General features: G+C 41.8%; 1 pseudogene; it reads right to left on the bottom strand.

The window, feature by feature from the left end:
- LOC104711413 overlaps nt 1-16814 on the bottom strand; it is a 39906-nt pseudogene that overhangs the window by 17674 nt on the left and 5418 nt on the right.

The raw sequence follows: 16814 nt of genomic DNA, 5'->3' as shown, positions 1-16814 counted from the left end.
ATAAACGAACTTAATCTTAGACTAATATGGATCCTAAATGTCACAAAAACACACTCAAATGGGCAACGGCGCCAAATTGAAACAAGATCTTTTTGGTGTGGGTGATGAATGTATGCAATGGTGACATACGGAATGGATGGATGGGTGTTTCAATTCCCTTTATGAAGTGGCAGTATAAGAGGTGTCAATCCTAAATGAGTGTTTGTGAACAATTAAGATATGTATATGAATCTAAGTTAAGCCAAATGTAAAGATTGTTTGTCACTAACAATCCTAAGATGAAAAAGTAAAATGCAGAAAGTAAACTATAAGAACTAAGAGCTAAATGCAAATAGAACAGAATGATTGCAGTAGTTATGAACCAAGAACAGAAATAGAAACTATGCTAATGAACTAATGCAATACAATAATGAACAGGACAATGAGTAAATGAAACAGAAATGCAAATAGAATGACACTAGAGATAAGACAGAATAACTACAAAACATAAACAAGAGTTTTGGGGATGAACTCGAGCTAGCACTCGATCGAGTGTAGATCGAGTGCAGGGTCGAGCTAGATAAATCCGGGAAACAGAGCAACACAATAAAAACAGAGCAATGCAAAAACAAATCAAACAACAAGCAAGCAACAAGATTAAGACTTAAAAATCAATAAACAAAGAAGGCCTTGAGGAGGGATTCATGGGCTAGACTAATGAATGAGGTTATCACACTTTGGCCAACAAATCTCAAGCAAAGCTTTGAGCTAATCTCTAGACATATAAATCTAAGACAAGTTTCTTCCACTCTCATGGCAAGAATCAATCAAACCTATGCATCTCTAGACTTGTTCTCACAAAGTAAAGAATCTACACAAGCAGGCATTAAGCAATACATCTCATACCAAACAAGACCTCTAATCTCTTAGCAAGCCTAATGGTAAGCTCTAGATCTAGCCTTATCTATGCTCCTTAAACATTGGTGTGATGCTAAGATGCTTGAAATCAAACCCTAACCTCTCAGTTCAGGATTAGCATTAAGAACATCTAGCCTAGAAGAGATTCTACCACAATCAAGCTTGACCAAAGCAAACAAACCTCAAACACAGCGTAGTCTAACCCATCCTCAAGATCCTAAGCACTACTCACATGAACAAATGATGAACATCAAAGTCATAAACCCAGAAAATCTCGAAACTTGCATCAAATGAAAGATAAGAACAAGATCTACAATGTTGCAAAAGGAATCAAACCCAAATTCTTAATATATTGAAAGTTATGGAACCAACAATATTGAAGAATCTAAGAGTTTTCTTAAAAAGGGTACAAAATCTAAGAAAATAAAAAGGCAAAGGGAATAATTCCTTAAAAAGTAAAAACTAGGTTTCTGACTCTCTAAAAAGGTTGCACACCTTGGTGGCTGCAGGTACAAGGCTTTATATAGGAGAGGAGGTGGAAGCCCTAAAAACACTAAAAGACAAAATAGTCAACGGCTCGGTCAACTCGACCTGTGCTCGGTCGAGTGGCAGGTCGAGCTGGCTTCTCTCGTGCATTCTCCACTCGGTCGAGTCCTCCTCAGCACACGGTCGAGTGTCTGGTCGAGTGTGCGGTCGAGTTGGACTCTGGACCTTGGTTCTTCAGCCTTAACTCTCTTGCTTTCCCTTCATGATTGGCTCACTTCTCCTCAGCATTGCTTCCATGCTCCTTAAGCTCCAAAATCACCTGATTATGCATGAAAAGATGCAAATGCAATGCAACTAAACTCTAATGCATGATTAGTGCTAAAGCTACACAATAATGGCCTAAATGGATAGCAAAAGATGCAAAAGATGTGAATAAACTAAGGGAAAACATGGTAAAATATATGAACATCATATATCTTCGGGATTTGGGATCAGACAGGTCAAAGTGGACTAGTTACATTAAAACAAAAAAAGGTGAGTTAATATTTACCTCGCAACTAGCAATGTCACCACAGAGACGGCCTATTAGTGCAGAATTCACAAGAAGAGGTGGGAAAGTGCTTAACCACTCAAACTGTAATAACCCATCCTGTGGATCCCACTAGCCCCCCGCTAGCTGCCCCAACGGACCCCAAGCTGGCTCTGCAGGGCATCGATCCTAACCCATCACTGTGAATATCCCAATCTACCAGTAGGTTATTGGTGCGCCAGGCGTTCCTCGAACCCTGGTCCCCACCCTTTAACAACCTTCCTACAGGACAAGTTGCCACCAATTGAGCTGTAGGTTAATTGGTGGCAACTTGTCCTGTGGGAAGGTTGTTAAAGGGTGGGGACCAGGATTCGAGGAACGCATGGCGCACCAATAACCTACTGGTGGATTGGGATATCCACAGTGATGGGTTAGGATCGATGCCCTGCAGGGCCAGCTTGGGGTCCGTTGGGGCAGCTAGCGGGGGGCTAGTGGGTCCACAGGACGGGTTGTTACAATAAAAATTGATTTTTATGTGACAACCTGTCCCATGGACTCTCTAGCCCCCGCTAGCTGCTCCAATGGACAGTCCGTGGACCTTGCTAGCCCCCCGCTAGCCGTCCCAACGGACTCCAAGCTGGTCGTGCAGGGCATCGATCCTAACCCATCACCGTGGAATGGAACTATTCATCCAAATCCACCAGTAGGTTATTGGTGCACTAGGCGTTCCTCGAACCCTGGTCCTCATCCTTTAACAACCTTCCCACAGGACAAGCTGTCACCAATTGATCTGCATGGATGAATAGTTCCATTTGCCAGTGAGGGTTTAGGATCGATGCCCTGCAGGGCCAGCTTGGGGTCCATTTGGGCGGCTAGCGGTAGGCTAGTGGGGTCCGCGGGACAGGTTGTCACATAATAATCGATTTTTATGTGACCTGCAGGTCAATTGGTGGCAGCTTGTCCTGTGGGAATGTTGTTAAAGGGTGGGGACCAGGGTTCGAGGAACGCTTGGCGCACCAATAACCTACTGGTGGATTGGGATATCCACAGTGATGGGTTAGGATCAATGCCCTGCAGGGCCAGCTTGGTGTCCGTTGGGACGGCTAGCGGGGACTAACAGAGTCCACGGACAGTTCGTTGGGGCAGCTAGCGGGGGCTAGTGGGGTCCACGGGACGGGTTGTCACACAAACACATCAAGTGTGTCTTCATCCACGATTCCTAGAAAGGATCCTGATAACCGAGCTAAGTAGCTCGATGAATAAACCCTGTTCTCTTTGTACTCCTTGAATGTTGCCACATAGTCTTGGCTCAACCATTTTGCCTCTTGAAGATATGTTTTCGCTGTTACAATAATCTGAACAAAGGCTTATTTAATTAGTGATATGCTTTTGAAGTTTGAAGTACTTGTATATATATAAGTATCTAGTTATACCGATTGTTTGGCTAAAAAGCCGCATCCCGACCTTCCTTCCCTCTCCATCTCATCCTCAAGTTTTCCATAAAAATCTAACAAAACTTGATGTAGATACTTCATGCTCTCTGGGAGCCTTTCCATGCCGCTAGGATTCCATGTAATCAGTGCATTTGTAAAATTGTAAATGGTTCAAGTTCCTCAATTGTGCCATAGGCATCGTATGTATCATCAACTAGCGTCAATAAGATAACAACAATGGCCAAATAAGTCCTTCCTCGAGAATAGCGGGGCTCGAAGTATGCTCCAACAGCCCACAAGTAGCTTTCGACCGTCCGGTTCCTTGCATATGGTAGTTTCAAGTCGAGCTCTAGATTTTTTTACCACCTTAAAAAAAAAGATTCAACCATCAGTAAGGTCTCTTACCATGGAAGAATTTTAAAAATACATAATATATCTTGCTGGCTCATTTTGCACCTGAAGACATGGCCAAGCTCTTCCCGGTGCAGCATTTGCAAAAGATTGAAATCTATCTTAGCAAATTCTAGCAAGGTTTGATTGTGCAGATCTTCTTTTCCGTAGTATGAGATATATTGGCGTGTCTCTATCCTTGAGATACCCCTAGGGTATGCATGTTTGAGGGCATTTTTAATGCGGATGGACATGTGTGGACTAGATTGATTAGTCAGTCCTTCCAAATGCGACCTAGAGAAGGAAAGAGCTTCATCGAGAATGTCTTCACCATGGGTGCTCCAATGTGCTGCTTCATAAAGACATAAAAGACCTATTGCATCCTCAGCTAGGTGCTCCTTGAACTTTCCATCCTTATTCTTGAACTTGTTAAACACATCTTATACATATAAATTTTAGTTAATGAGGAATTTTAATAACAATTTGGTCGATTTACAAATCATTATGCATATCCCCTATATATTAATAGGGAAACATTTTGAGAAAAATGCTGAGGTGTCGTCGCTAGAGAGCTCCAGACACTTTTTAGCAATTTACCCCCATTTGGTAGTACTATTTACAATAAATGCCATTATATGTTTAACCAAAAAATAATAATAAAAGATGTTGTTAAATTTCTCTTTTTCTATGTGTACTTATATTTTGTTAACATGTACTTTTAAAAACCTTTTAAAATGTAATATCTAATTTTATTCGTAAAAATAGTTATTCATCAAATAATATATAATTTTTTTTCCAAATACTAAAAAAAGAAATGAATGTAACAAAAAAAATCAGCAAATTAAAATAAAAATTTGAACTTAATAGTACTCATATCTTTACATTTTATGTAAATGCATATTACACTTCTTAGAAATTCCAAAATTTTTAATATATATATATATATTTTTTTCTCTAATCATTTGTCATTTTTCAATAAATTGGTTTTTAAACTACACAAAAGACACGTTGGTCATAAATAGTAATATTTTATCAATATTTTCTCTACTACGATAAAACTTTTTCACGTTCAAAATGTTTAGCGAGAGAGACATATTTTAAATGAAATAAACGAAAATTTGAATTAAAAATACTTTAATTACATATTACGTCTGACACAAACAGATATTAATTCAATAATTATAATTTTACTCATAATAATTTTATTTAAATTAATTTATTCCATAATTTTACTCATAATAATTTTATTTAAATTTATTTTTTCGCACATAGTGCGGGTTGTTACCTAGTAAAGTAGTATTGTACATTTAACTTGTTCTTTCACAGTATTAATATAATCTAAATAGATGAAATTAAAGAAGAAAAGTAATAACACGCTATAGTTATCTGTTTTTTTTAAATGTTTTCACTACATATATTAGTCATTTTCTGTAATTAAGTAAAAATACCATTGGCTGGATCAATAAGTATGATCAAGTCGAGATCATTCCCTATATATTAATAGAGAAGCATTTTGTTGAAAATGCTGATTTGTCGTCTCCAGAGCGATTTGAAGATTTAATTGCAATTAAGCATCCCCTATATAATAATAGAGAAACACTCTCTTGAAAAAGCTGATGTGTCGCCGCCAGAGAGCTCGAGACACATTTAGTAAAAAAACCCTTAAATTTTATACTTAATTAAATTAACATGCCACTATATTTTTTAAAAAACGTGACGGTGTTTCCTTTCCACACGTCTATTTTGCTGTGGAGTATCAACACAAGAAGTTTGATGTATAATCAATTTCTCTCAAAAATAAGTAGAGAGGCACATAAACTCGGTACCATTGTCGCTACGGACCATACGAACATCTTTACCAAACTGTTTCTTCGTGTACACACAAAAATTCTGCAAAATTTTCCGAACTTCGGACTTTTCAAGTAAGAGGTATGTCCACACTGCTCTAGAAAAATCATCCACAATTGTCAAAAAATAGACCGCTCCACAAGAAGGAGGAATACGATAAGGACCCCAAACATCAGCATGTATTAGTGAAAAACAATCCATTGCTTTATTGCTACTATCATAAAATATTACTCTTGTCTGCTTAGCCTTAAAACACACATCACAAGGAGTGGAGCTAGCTGAGTTTTTAGAATCAGAAAACATAGGTCAACTAGAAATAACTATAGAAGACGGATGTACTCTATATGATTATTTATTAAAAATGGAACTATTGATAACCAAATAGGAATATATGTTTTAATTGTACATTAATCAATGTGCTACTAAAAAGGAATGAGACAATAACCCTTATCATTATAAATAAACTTAGTACCCAAAAAAATCATAATATATTTAAAATGAGTGATTATTAGATTATGAAAAATTGTTATAGTTACTCGATTAACCATAAATATAAAATTTGATTTTCAAAGCACAAATAATATATATATATATATATTTCCATAAATTGTAACATTTTATAAATATTTTCTTTACCACATTTACATAATTCAATGGTGAAATGTATTATTACACGAATACGTTAATTTTGAAATTTCATTATTTTTTTCATAATGATTTTTTTGGTAATAATCCGTTATTTATAAAAAATATTAACAAACCGACTAACTCAAAATATTTAAATAGCCTAATCACAAATATTAAATCAATAAATTAGATTATCTTCAGAAAATTTAGTTTAGAATCTGATTGTTACTAACATATAATAAAATTAATTAATTAAACTACCCAGTAATTAAGTATATGCTGTTATGGTTACATAAGAAACATGCAAAAGATTACAAAATAAAACATAAAGATATGAATTTGATTTTTAAACCACACAAAAAACATATTGTAATAAATGGTAACATCTTATTAATATTTTATCTTCCACATTTAAAGATTTCACGGGTAAAACATATTGTTTACATGAAAAAACGAAGCTTTGAATAAATAAGTAAAAAAATTTAGTTATATATTATGTTTGACAAAAATAAATATTGGTTCTTGAATAATAATTTTACTTATAATAATTTTCTTTAAATCAATTTATCCCGCGCATAGTGCGGGTTCTTACATAGTCTCAAGATAAACATATTTACAAAAAAAAATCTTTTGATTTATTAAATGTGCCAGTAAAATATATAAGGAAATCTTTATTTCATTATTATTTACAAAAATGTGTCATTAGAATATATATATAAGGTAACGTTTCTTTATATTAGTTTTTAAAATGAAAGAGTTTATCAACTATTAGAAAAAGAAAATATAGTTAATAATTTAATTATCCTTTTCATAACATATTTAATTATTTAAAGTAAATTACTGTAACACCCGCGAACCAAATTGTGCGTTTTGGACGAAGGTGTCGATCGACACCAAGGGGGTGTCGGTCGACACCATTGTTTTTCTGGTTCGACCAGTTCGATTTTATTATCGATTTGGACCGGTTTGGTTTAGAGAAAACCACTAAACCGAGATATTTAAGTGTTTTGTCGACCAGAAGGGTTTTGGGAAGTTCTCTTGTCGCCGTTTAACGCTTTTGAGAGAAAAAGAGGAAAAAGTGTATTCTTGAGCTTTTTGGTGCGATTCTTGACTGTTCTTGAGAGATTGGAAGCTAGGAAGGATCTAGAAGCATGCTAGGAAGGTTGGATTTGTTGCTATTGGTCTAAATCTTCCTGCAAAGAGGTGAGTGCATGACCATGGCTTATCTAAGCTAACATCTCTAGTTTTTCTGTGATTTGGTGCTTATGTGGTTGTTTCTTTGAGTTCTCTATGGTATTTTGTCGCTGCTTTGGCTGGGTTTGGCTTCTGAGAATGCATGGAGCGGATTGGAGAAGATTGGAGGCGAGATTCGGAGTTTTTGATCGAAGAAAATCGCTGCTCGACATTGGTGTCGGTCGACACCAACGCGATGACGGCTCGAGACTTTGGCGAGTGTCGATCGACACCATGTGGAGGTGTCGGTCGACACAAACTAGGGTTTTCGGGAGTGTCGGGCATGATGTCGGTCGACACCAGATTGTCAGTGTCGATCGACACCATCTGATGTCGGTCGACACCCTTCTTTTAGCTGCGACGGATGTTGCATGCTTTGTATATTGCCTGGTTTGTTTTATTGATTGTCGATTGTTGCATGTTGAGATCTTATTGCTTGTGTGTATAGCCCATTAGATGGGAGGATTGCCTCACTGAGTGTTTATCAAATACTCATGCATCTCAATTTGTGTTTGTGGTGCAGATAAAGGCAAAGTGTGATCGTGGAATCAAGGCAATGAAGAGGAGAATGTTCTAGGGACTCGATTGGATGTTGTCTGGCATTGCTAGGTTGCTAGAGTTGAGTCATTAGAAACATTGCTAGGTTGCTGGTTCCATGTTTTTCTGATGATTGGTTATTTGGATATTGGCTATGTCTTGAATATTGGTTATTTATATTTATTGGATATTGGTATTGTTATTCTGCTGTTGATTGTGATTGTGGTTAGGCGGCTAGTGGATATGGGACCACTAGTTGTAGTATAATTATTATATTAATATATATTTATTATTATTATTATTTTTTTCAAAGGTCGGTCATTTCATTTTGGTATCAGAGCCCTTACGGTTCTAGGTTTGGGTTCACTAGGTTTCTGTTGTGATGTTTGGGATTGCATGTCTTGATTGATTATGTGAGTTAGTCAATTGTGTGTGACATGGAGTCCTAGAACATCCTCTTCGAGCCGACTGTGTGATTCCACAGTGAGTTTATGTTTCTGTGTTAAAATAGAAATTGATTGCTTAGTCTTCTGTTCATCGTAGTGCAGATGGCTAGAGATGGTGCTGTTACTGGTCTTGGTCATGGACGCGGACGTGGTCGTGGATGCGGACGTGGTCATGGTAAGGGCAGAGTCCCATAGGTTAGTGAGACTGAGGAGCAGAGTGTGATAGCTGAGGGTGTTGGCGAGTCGCAGGGTGTTCCGGGGGATTCAGTGAGTGTGGCCGGAGGGGGCGGTGTTGATACTCCAGTGGCCGGTGATGCTAGGGTCCCGGGTGTGGGAGTGCCAGCGGGTGGAGTCCCTGGTGTTGACTTTGCGGCTATGCTAGCACAGGTGTTGAAGCGGTTACCACCAGTGGTACCGGCTCAGGCTCAGGTAGTGCCACCTGTGGTGGCGGAGGAGCGGCAGCCAGTGGCTGCAGATGCAGGAGTTCATGGACGGTATTTGTCTATGCTCAAGGAGATGAGGGGTCTTTTCACTGAGAAGTTTTCGGGTGGTACAGACCTTACTGTTACGGATGCATGGAGGACGAGTGTGGAACGTAACTTCCATACTCTGAGATGTCCTGAGTTTTGGGTGGACATAGGGGTCTACCATTTGAGTGGTGATGATGAGTTGTGGTGGAGATCAGTGGCTGCTAGGAGAGTGCAGCGGGAGATGACTTGGGCTGACTTCGTCTTGGAGTTCAACCGCAAGTATTTTCCTAGAGAGGCATTGGACCGGTTGGAGGTGCAGTTCCTTCAGTTATCTCAGGGGATGCGGTCAAGACGGGAGCTGGATTTGGAGTTCAGTCGACTTCTATGTTATGGGGGTCGGGCTATGGAGTCTGAGGAGGCTCAGATCAGAAGGTTTTTGAGGGCTCTACGTGATGATTTGAGAGTTCACTGTAGAGGGTGGAGTTATGCTACGCGTGCAGAGCTGGTTGAGACTGCAGCAGAGATTGAGGAGGATATACGAACACAGTCAGTGGCGATAGGTCCAGCAGTTCAGCCTAGTAAGGCTCAGTAGCAAGGTGGTTTGAGCTGGGGCGGTAGGCCTGCACAGAGAACTAAGAGGAGGTGGGAGGCTACACAGAAGCCGAGTGGTGCGAGTTGCTTCAGTTGTGGGAGCAAGGATCACAAGGTTGCAAGTTGTCCTAAGAGGAGTGCTCCGACGGCAGGGCCTCCGGTATGCTATTATTGTAGGGAGACAGGGCACATCAGGCCCTTTTGTCCCAAGTTGCAGCCGGCAGCAGTGGCAGCATTGTAGCAGGTGCAGCCTGGAGGTCAGCAGGTTGCACGGATTGAGCAGGCGCCACGGGTTTACACGACAGCAGAGACTGGTGGAACCAGTGCCGGGGCGATCACAGGTATAATTTCTGGTACTTAAACTTTGTGAATTTTAGTAGGTTTAGATTTTATGTTTTTCTGTGATAAAGTGTTAGGTTCTCAACTCATGAGGTTTGTGTAGGGACCTTGTTGGTGGGCGGGTTTAAGTCCCATATTATGTTTGATTCTGGAGCTTCTCATAGCTTCATTACTTTGGAGTGTGCAGAGAGTGCGGGAATCAGAGGGGATCCCGGAGAGCGTACAGGAATTGTCAGAGTTGCGGGAGGCAAGTTCCTGAGGGTTATTGGACGAGCTAGAGGAGTTGATATTCAGATCGCAGGAGAGTCGTGGCCAGCGGATTTGCTTATCAGTCCAGTGAAGTTGTATGATGTTATTCTCGGGATGGGATTGGTTGCATCGGCATATGGTGCATTTGGATTGCCATCGGGGTAGAGTGGAGTTTGAGCGTCCAGGAGGGAAGTTGGTTTTTCAGGGTATCAGACCGACTTCAGGGAGTCTCGTGATCTCAGCCATTCAGGCTGGGAAGATGATCGAGAAGGACCGTGAGGCTTATCTGGTTATTATATCTATGCCAGAGTCAGTGGGGAAGTCTACGGTTAGCGGTATTCTGGTAGTGGAGGAGTTTGAGGATCTGTTCCAGTCATTGCAGGGATTACCACCATCTCGGTCGGATCCTTTTACTCTTGAACTGGAATCGGGGACGATGCCGTTATCCAAGGCTCTTTACAGAATGGCTACAGCAGAGATGGCAGAGCTGAAGAAGCAGCTAAAGGATCTGTTAAGTAAGGGATTCATCCGCCCTAGTGTATCACCGTGGTGAGCGCTGGTGTTGTTTGTCAAGAAGAAGGATGGGAGTTTCAGGTTGTGCATTCATTATCGGGGTTTAAACTTGTTACTGTGAAGAACAAGTACCCTCTTCCCAGGATTGATGAGTTGTTGGATCAGTTGAGGGGTGTTACTTGGTTCTCTAAGGTAGATCTGGCGTCGGGTTATTATCAGATACCGATAGATGAGGCAGATGTGAGGAAGACTGCTTTCAGGACGAGATATGGGCATTATGAGTTTGTGGTGATGCCTTTCGGGTTGACTAACGCGCCAGCAGCGTTTATGAGATTGATGAACAGCGTGTTTCAGGAGTTTCTTGATGTGTCTGTCATCATTTTCATCGACGATATCCTGGTATATTCTAAGAGTCCTGAGGAGCATACAGTGCATTTGAGGGCAGTTCTGGAGAAGCTGCGAGAGCAGAAGTTGTTTGCGAAGTTGAGCAAGTGTAGTTTCTGGCAGCGTGAGATGAGTTTTCTGGGTTATATTGTCTCTGCAGAGGGGGTTTCTGTAGATCCGGAGAAGATTCAAGCTATCAGGGATTGGCCTAGACCGCATAATGCCACAGAGATCAGGAGTTTCCTTGGTCTGGCAGGTTACTACAGGAGGTTTGTGCAGGGTTTTGCAAGTAGAGCACGCCCTATGACTAAGTTGACAGTGAAGGATGTTCCTTTTATTTGGTCACAGGAGTGTGAGGAGAGCATTGAATGCCTTAAGGAGATGTTGACTACTACGTCAGTGTTGGCTTTGCCTGAGCAGAGAGAAGCCTATGTGGTTTATACTAATGCATCTGGAGTTGGTTTGGGGTGTGTGCTGATGCAGCATGGGAAGGTGATTGCCTATGCTTCGCGGCAGTTGCGGAAGCATGAGGGAAACTATCCTACTCATGATTTGGAGATGGCTGCTGTAGTTTTTGCCCTAAAGATTTGGAGATCATATCTTTATGGTGCAAAGGTACAGGTGTTTACAGATCATAATAGCCTGAAGTATATATTCACTCAGCCTGAACTGAATTTGAGACAGAGGCGGTGGATGGAGCTTGTGGCGGATTATGATTTGGAGATAGCCTATCACCCTGGTAAGGCTAACACGGTTGCAGATGCTCTGTGTTGGAAGAGGGTAGCTTCGGCTCAGGAGTAGGAGATGAAGTCTCTGGTAAGAGAGATCAGTGCTTTGAGCTTGTGTGCTGTTTCACAGGAACCGTTGGGTTTGGAAGCAGTAGATAGAGCAGATCTTCTAAGTAGGTCACGGTTGGCTTAGGAGAAGGATTTAGGGCTGGTGAATGCCTCAAAGGATGTGGATTCAGAGTATCAGGTCTCAGATAATGGTACTATCTTGGTGCACGGTCGGGTTTGTGTGCCCAAGGATGAGGAGTTGAGACAGGAGATCCTGAGAGAGGCTCATGCGAGCAGGTTTTCTATTCATCCAGGAGCGACTAAGATGTACCGTGATCTCAAGAGGTACTATCACTGGGTCAGGATGAAGAAGGATGTAGCTAGTTGGGTCTCGAGGTGCGATGTGTGTCAGCTAGTGAAGGCTGAGCATCAGGTTCTTGGCGGTTTGCTGAAGAGTTTACCCATTCCTGAGTGGAAGTGGGATATAATTACTATGGATTTCGTGGTGGGTTTGCCAGTGTCCATGACGTTTGATGCTATCTGGGTCATTGTGGACCGGTTGACCAAGTCAGCACATTTTCTGGCCATTAAGAAGACTGATGGAGCAGCAGTCTTGGCTAAGAAGTCTGTAAGGGAGATAGTCAGGTTGCATGAGGTGCCAGCGAGTATTGTGTCTGATAGGGATTCCAAGTTCACTTCGGTGTTCTGGAAGGCATTTCAGGCAGAGATGGGCACTAAGGTGCATATGAGTATAGCTTATCATCCCCAGACAGATGGACAATCTGAGAGGACGATCCAAACGCTGGAGGATTTGCTGAGGATGTGTGTGTTGGATTGGGGTGGTCATTGGGCAGATCACCTGAACCTGGTAGAGTTTGCTTACAACAACAGTTATCAGGCGAGTATTAAGATGGCTCCTTATGAGGCTTTGTATGGGAGACCATATCATACACCGTTATGTTGGACTCAGGTGGGGGAGAGGAGCATGTTCGAGGCAGATTTTGTTCAGGATACGTCAGAGAAGATTCGGGTTCTCAAGCTGAACATAAAGGAGGCTCAAGATAGGCAGAGGAGTTATGATGATAGGAGGAGGAGAGATCTTGAGTTTTAGGTAAGAGACAGAGTGTACCTCAAGATGACCATGTTGCAGGGTCCGAACAGGTCATTGGCTGAGACTAAGTTGAGTATGAGGTATATGGGTCCGTTCAGTGTGATTGAGCGAGTTGCACCAGTGGCATATAGACTGGAGTTACCTGAGGTTATGCGTGCGTTCCATGTGTCTACGTTGCGGAAGTGTCTCCGTGAGGGAGAGCGGGTGTTGGCTAAGATTCCTGAGGATCTTCAGCCTAACATGACATTGGAGGCGAGACCAGTGAGGGTTCTTGGGAGGAGGATCAAGGAACTTCGAAAGAAGAAGATTCCTTTGATGAGAGTCTTGTGGGACTGTAATGGTGTTGAGGAGCAGACTTGGGAGCCTGAGGCAAAGATGAAGGCAAGGTTTAAGAAGTGGTATGAGAAGCAAGCCGCGACTTGAACTTGTCTAGCCTGGTCCCATCTGTAATCCGTGGCTGGAGCGGGAATAGAGTATTCCAGCCCATCTCTCTTGTTTACTCAGTCGCTTGGGGTGATTGGTTGTGCGAATCAGTAACAAGATGAGGTGGTGTTCGGGGTACAAAGTTTTCGTGAGGCAGGGTTTTGGGAAAAGTTTCCTAAAATAGAAGTTTCCAAAAGTGGAAAGTTTCCAAAAATGGAAAGTGCTAAATATGGAAAGTTTTACGGGAGTTGGAATTTGTCCATTTTAGCGGTGAAGAGCCTTGGAGGGGCTTGTGTGGCCTTAGTGGCGGACTTTCGAGTCAGTGTGCCTGTGTGTGGCGGTCTTTTTAGACATTGTGTGGCCTTTGTGGCGGGCTGTTTAGCCGTGTGTGGCCTTTGTGGCAGGCTGTTTAGCCATTGTGTGGCGGGCTGTTTAGCCAATTGTGTGGCCTTTGTGGCGGGCTGTTTAGCCAGAGTGCCTGTTTAGGCGGTGCTTCGGGACTTATGGTCTTTGTGACGGTCCTTTGGGACGAGTGGCCTTCGTGGCGGTCCTGTTTAGGACATTTGTTTGGCCTTGGTGGCGGTCCTCTTTAGGACATTTGTTTGTCCTTTGTGGCGGCCCTTGTGGCATGTATATGATCCTTGTGTGGTCATGAGGTATTCCAGTGAGGGGATATGTGGTTGGTAGGACATTGAGATGTTTTACGTGAACAACGGGAAGGAAACCTGGATAGGAATAGGACTCAGACGTGTTCAGAATTGTTTGCTCGCGACTCTTGAAGGACTTAGGTTCTCCTAGTACTGTCATATTCTGAGACTTTGTGGCTTGGGAATATGGTTGGTATATTGACTTCGGATGACGATCCGGGGGCGCGCTGTAGGGTGGCAACCCGAGAGACGAGTTAGATTTTTCCTTCTATATTATGGCATGCGGGTTTAGGCCCGATGAGGAGCCAATATTATGGCATGCAGACTTAGGTCTAATGAGGAGCCAACAAAAACTCAATGTTTAGGCCTATGGGTAAAGGAAAGTCCAAAAGTCAAGAGCAAATGACGCCTGGAGCGTGAGTCTATCGCCTAGAGGTGACCTTCTATAGATCGGTCGGAGGAGTGCGGGCCATGGAGACGGTTGCACGGGAGTCCTTGGCTGATGGTTGTTCGAGATTCGAGGACGAATCTAGATTGGTGGGGGAGAATTGTAACACCCGCGAACCGAATTGTGCGTTTTGGGCGANCTTGGGAATATGGTTGGTATATTGACTTCGGATGACGATCCGGGGGCGCGCTGTAGGGTGGCAACCCGAGAGACGAGTTAGATTTTTCCTTCTATATTATGGCATGCGGGTTTAGGCCCGATGAGGAGCCAATATTATGGCATGCAGACTTAGGTCTAATGAGGAGCCAACAAAAACTCAATGTTTAGGCCTATGGGTAAAGGAAAGTCCAAAAGTCAAGAGCAAATGACGCCTGGAGCGTGAGTCTATCGCCTAGAGGTGACCTTCTATAGATCGGTCGGAGGAGTGCGGGCCATGGAGACGGTTGCACGGGAGTCCTTGGCTGATGGTTGTTCGAGATTCGAGGACGAATCTAGATTGGTGGGGGAGAATTGTAACACCCGCGAACCGAATTGTGCGTTTTGGGCGAGGGTGTCGGTCGACACCATTGTTTTTCTGGTTCGACCAGTTCGATTTTATTATCGATTTGGACCGGTTTGGTTTAGGGAAAACCACTAAACCAAGATATTTAAGTGTTTTGTCGATCAGAAGGGTTTTGGGAAGTTCTCTTGTCGCCATTTAACGCTTTCGAGAGAAAAAGAGGAAAAGTGTGTTCTTGAGCTTTTTGGTGATTTTTGGTGAGATCCTTGGCTGTTCTTGAGAGATTGGAAGCTAGGAAGGATCTAGAAGCTTGCTAGGAAGGTTGCATTCGTTGCTATTGGTCTGAATCTTCCTGCAAAGAGGTGAGTGCATGACCATGGCTTATCTAAGCTAAGATCTCTAGTTTTTCTGTGATTTGGTGCTTATGTGGTTGTTTCTTTGAGTTCTATATGGTATTTCGTCGCTTCTTTGGCTGGGTTTGGCTTCTGGGAATACGTGGAGCGGATTGGATAAGATTGGAAGCAAGATTCAGAGTTTTTGATCGAAGGAAATCGCTGCTCGGCATCGGTGTCGGTCGACACCAGTTGGGGTGTCCGTCGACACCAACGCGAGGATGGCTCGAGACTTTGGCGAGTGTCGATCGACACCATGTGGAGGTGTCGATCAACACAAACTAGGGTTTTCAGGAGTGTTCGGCATGGTGTCGGTCGACACCAGATTGTCAGTGTCGATCGACACCATCTGGTGTCGGTCGACACCCTTTTTCAGCTACGACGGATGTTGCATGCTTTGTATATTGCCTGGTTTGTTTTATTGATTGTTGATTGTGGCATGTAGAGATCTTATTGCTTGTGTGTATAGCCCAATTATTTGTCTCACTGAGTGTTTATCAAATACTCATGCATCTTAATTTGTGTTTGTAGTGCAGGTAAAGGCAAAGTGTGATCGTGGAATCAAGGTAATGAAGAGGAGGATGTTCTAGGGACTCGATTGGATGTTGTCTGGCATTTCTAGGTTGCTAGAGTTGAGTCATTAGAAACATTGTTAAGTTGTTGGTTCCATTTTTTTCTGATGATTGGTTATTTGGATATTGGTTTTTTTTTTTTTTTGTCAACCATTGGACCACAACAGGCCGGCCCATTAGCCTAATCCTACATTCGTAGGGAGCGGGACTCGATCCCTGGTGTGATGGTGCCTTGTGCATTAAGGACTTACCTTTGGCCACTGCACTAAGGTCACTTCACTTTGGATATTGGTTATGTCTTGAATATTGATTATTTATATATATTGGATATTGGTATTGTTATTCTGCTGTTGATTGTGATTGTGGTTAGGCAGCTAGTGGATATGGGACCACTAGTTGTAATTTAATTATTATATTAATATATATTTATTATTTATTTTTTTAAAAAAAAAGGTCGGTCCTTTCAATTACATTTAATAAACTATTAAAAAACTTATTCATCTATTTAACTTTTTTGAAATACAAAACTTATTCTCCGATTTTAAAATTTTTGATGACTATTCAAGTACTCTTTCTGTTTCACAATAAATGTCATTTTGACATATTTCACACAAATTAAAAAAACATTAAAATATACATATACACTACAAGAAAACATGCCTTTTGCGACTCCTATAATAGTCGCTAAGTAGTCACAAATTAGGGTTTTGCGACTACTTAGCGACCATTTTTGGGAGTCGTTAAAAAATGGTCGCAAAATAAAACGGTCGCAACATCGTCTCTAATTTGCGACTGATTTCCGACTAGAAAGTATAGTCGTATATAAGCGACTGTTAAGTGACCATAGCTGGAGTTACACATTTCCGACTGAAATGCAACCAAGTTTACTTACGGACTGTTTTGTGACCATATTTATAGTCCTATAGCGGGACGATTTTGGGACTAATTCCAAGAGTCTGAATTTGAAATTTTTG

The sequence above is a fragment of the Camelina sativa genome, chromosome 9 (assembly GCF_000633955.1).
Source record: "Camelina sativa cultivar DH55 chromosome 9, Cs, whole genome shotgun sequence".
Lineage (NCBI taxonomy): Eukaryota > Viridiplantae > Streptophyta > Magnoliopsida > Brassicales > Brassicaceae > Camelina > Camelina sativa.
The sequence above is the reverse complement of the archived record's forward strand: the minus strand, read 5'-3'. Positions and strand labels throughout refer to the sequence as shown.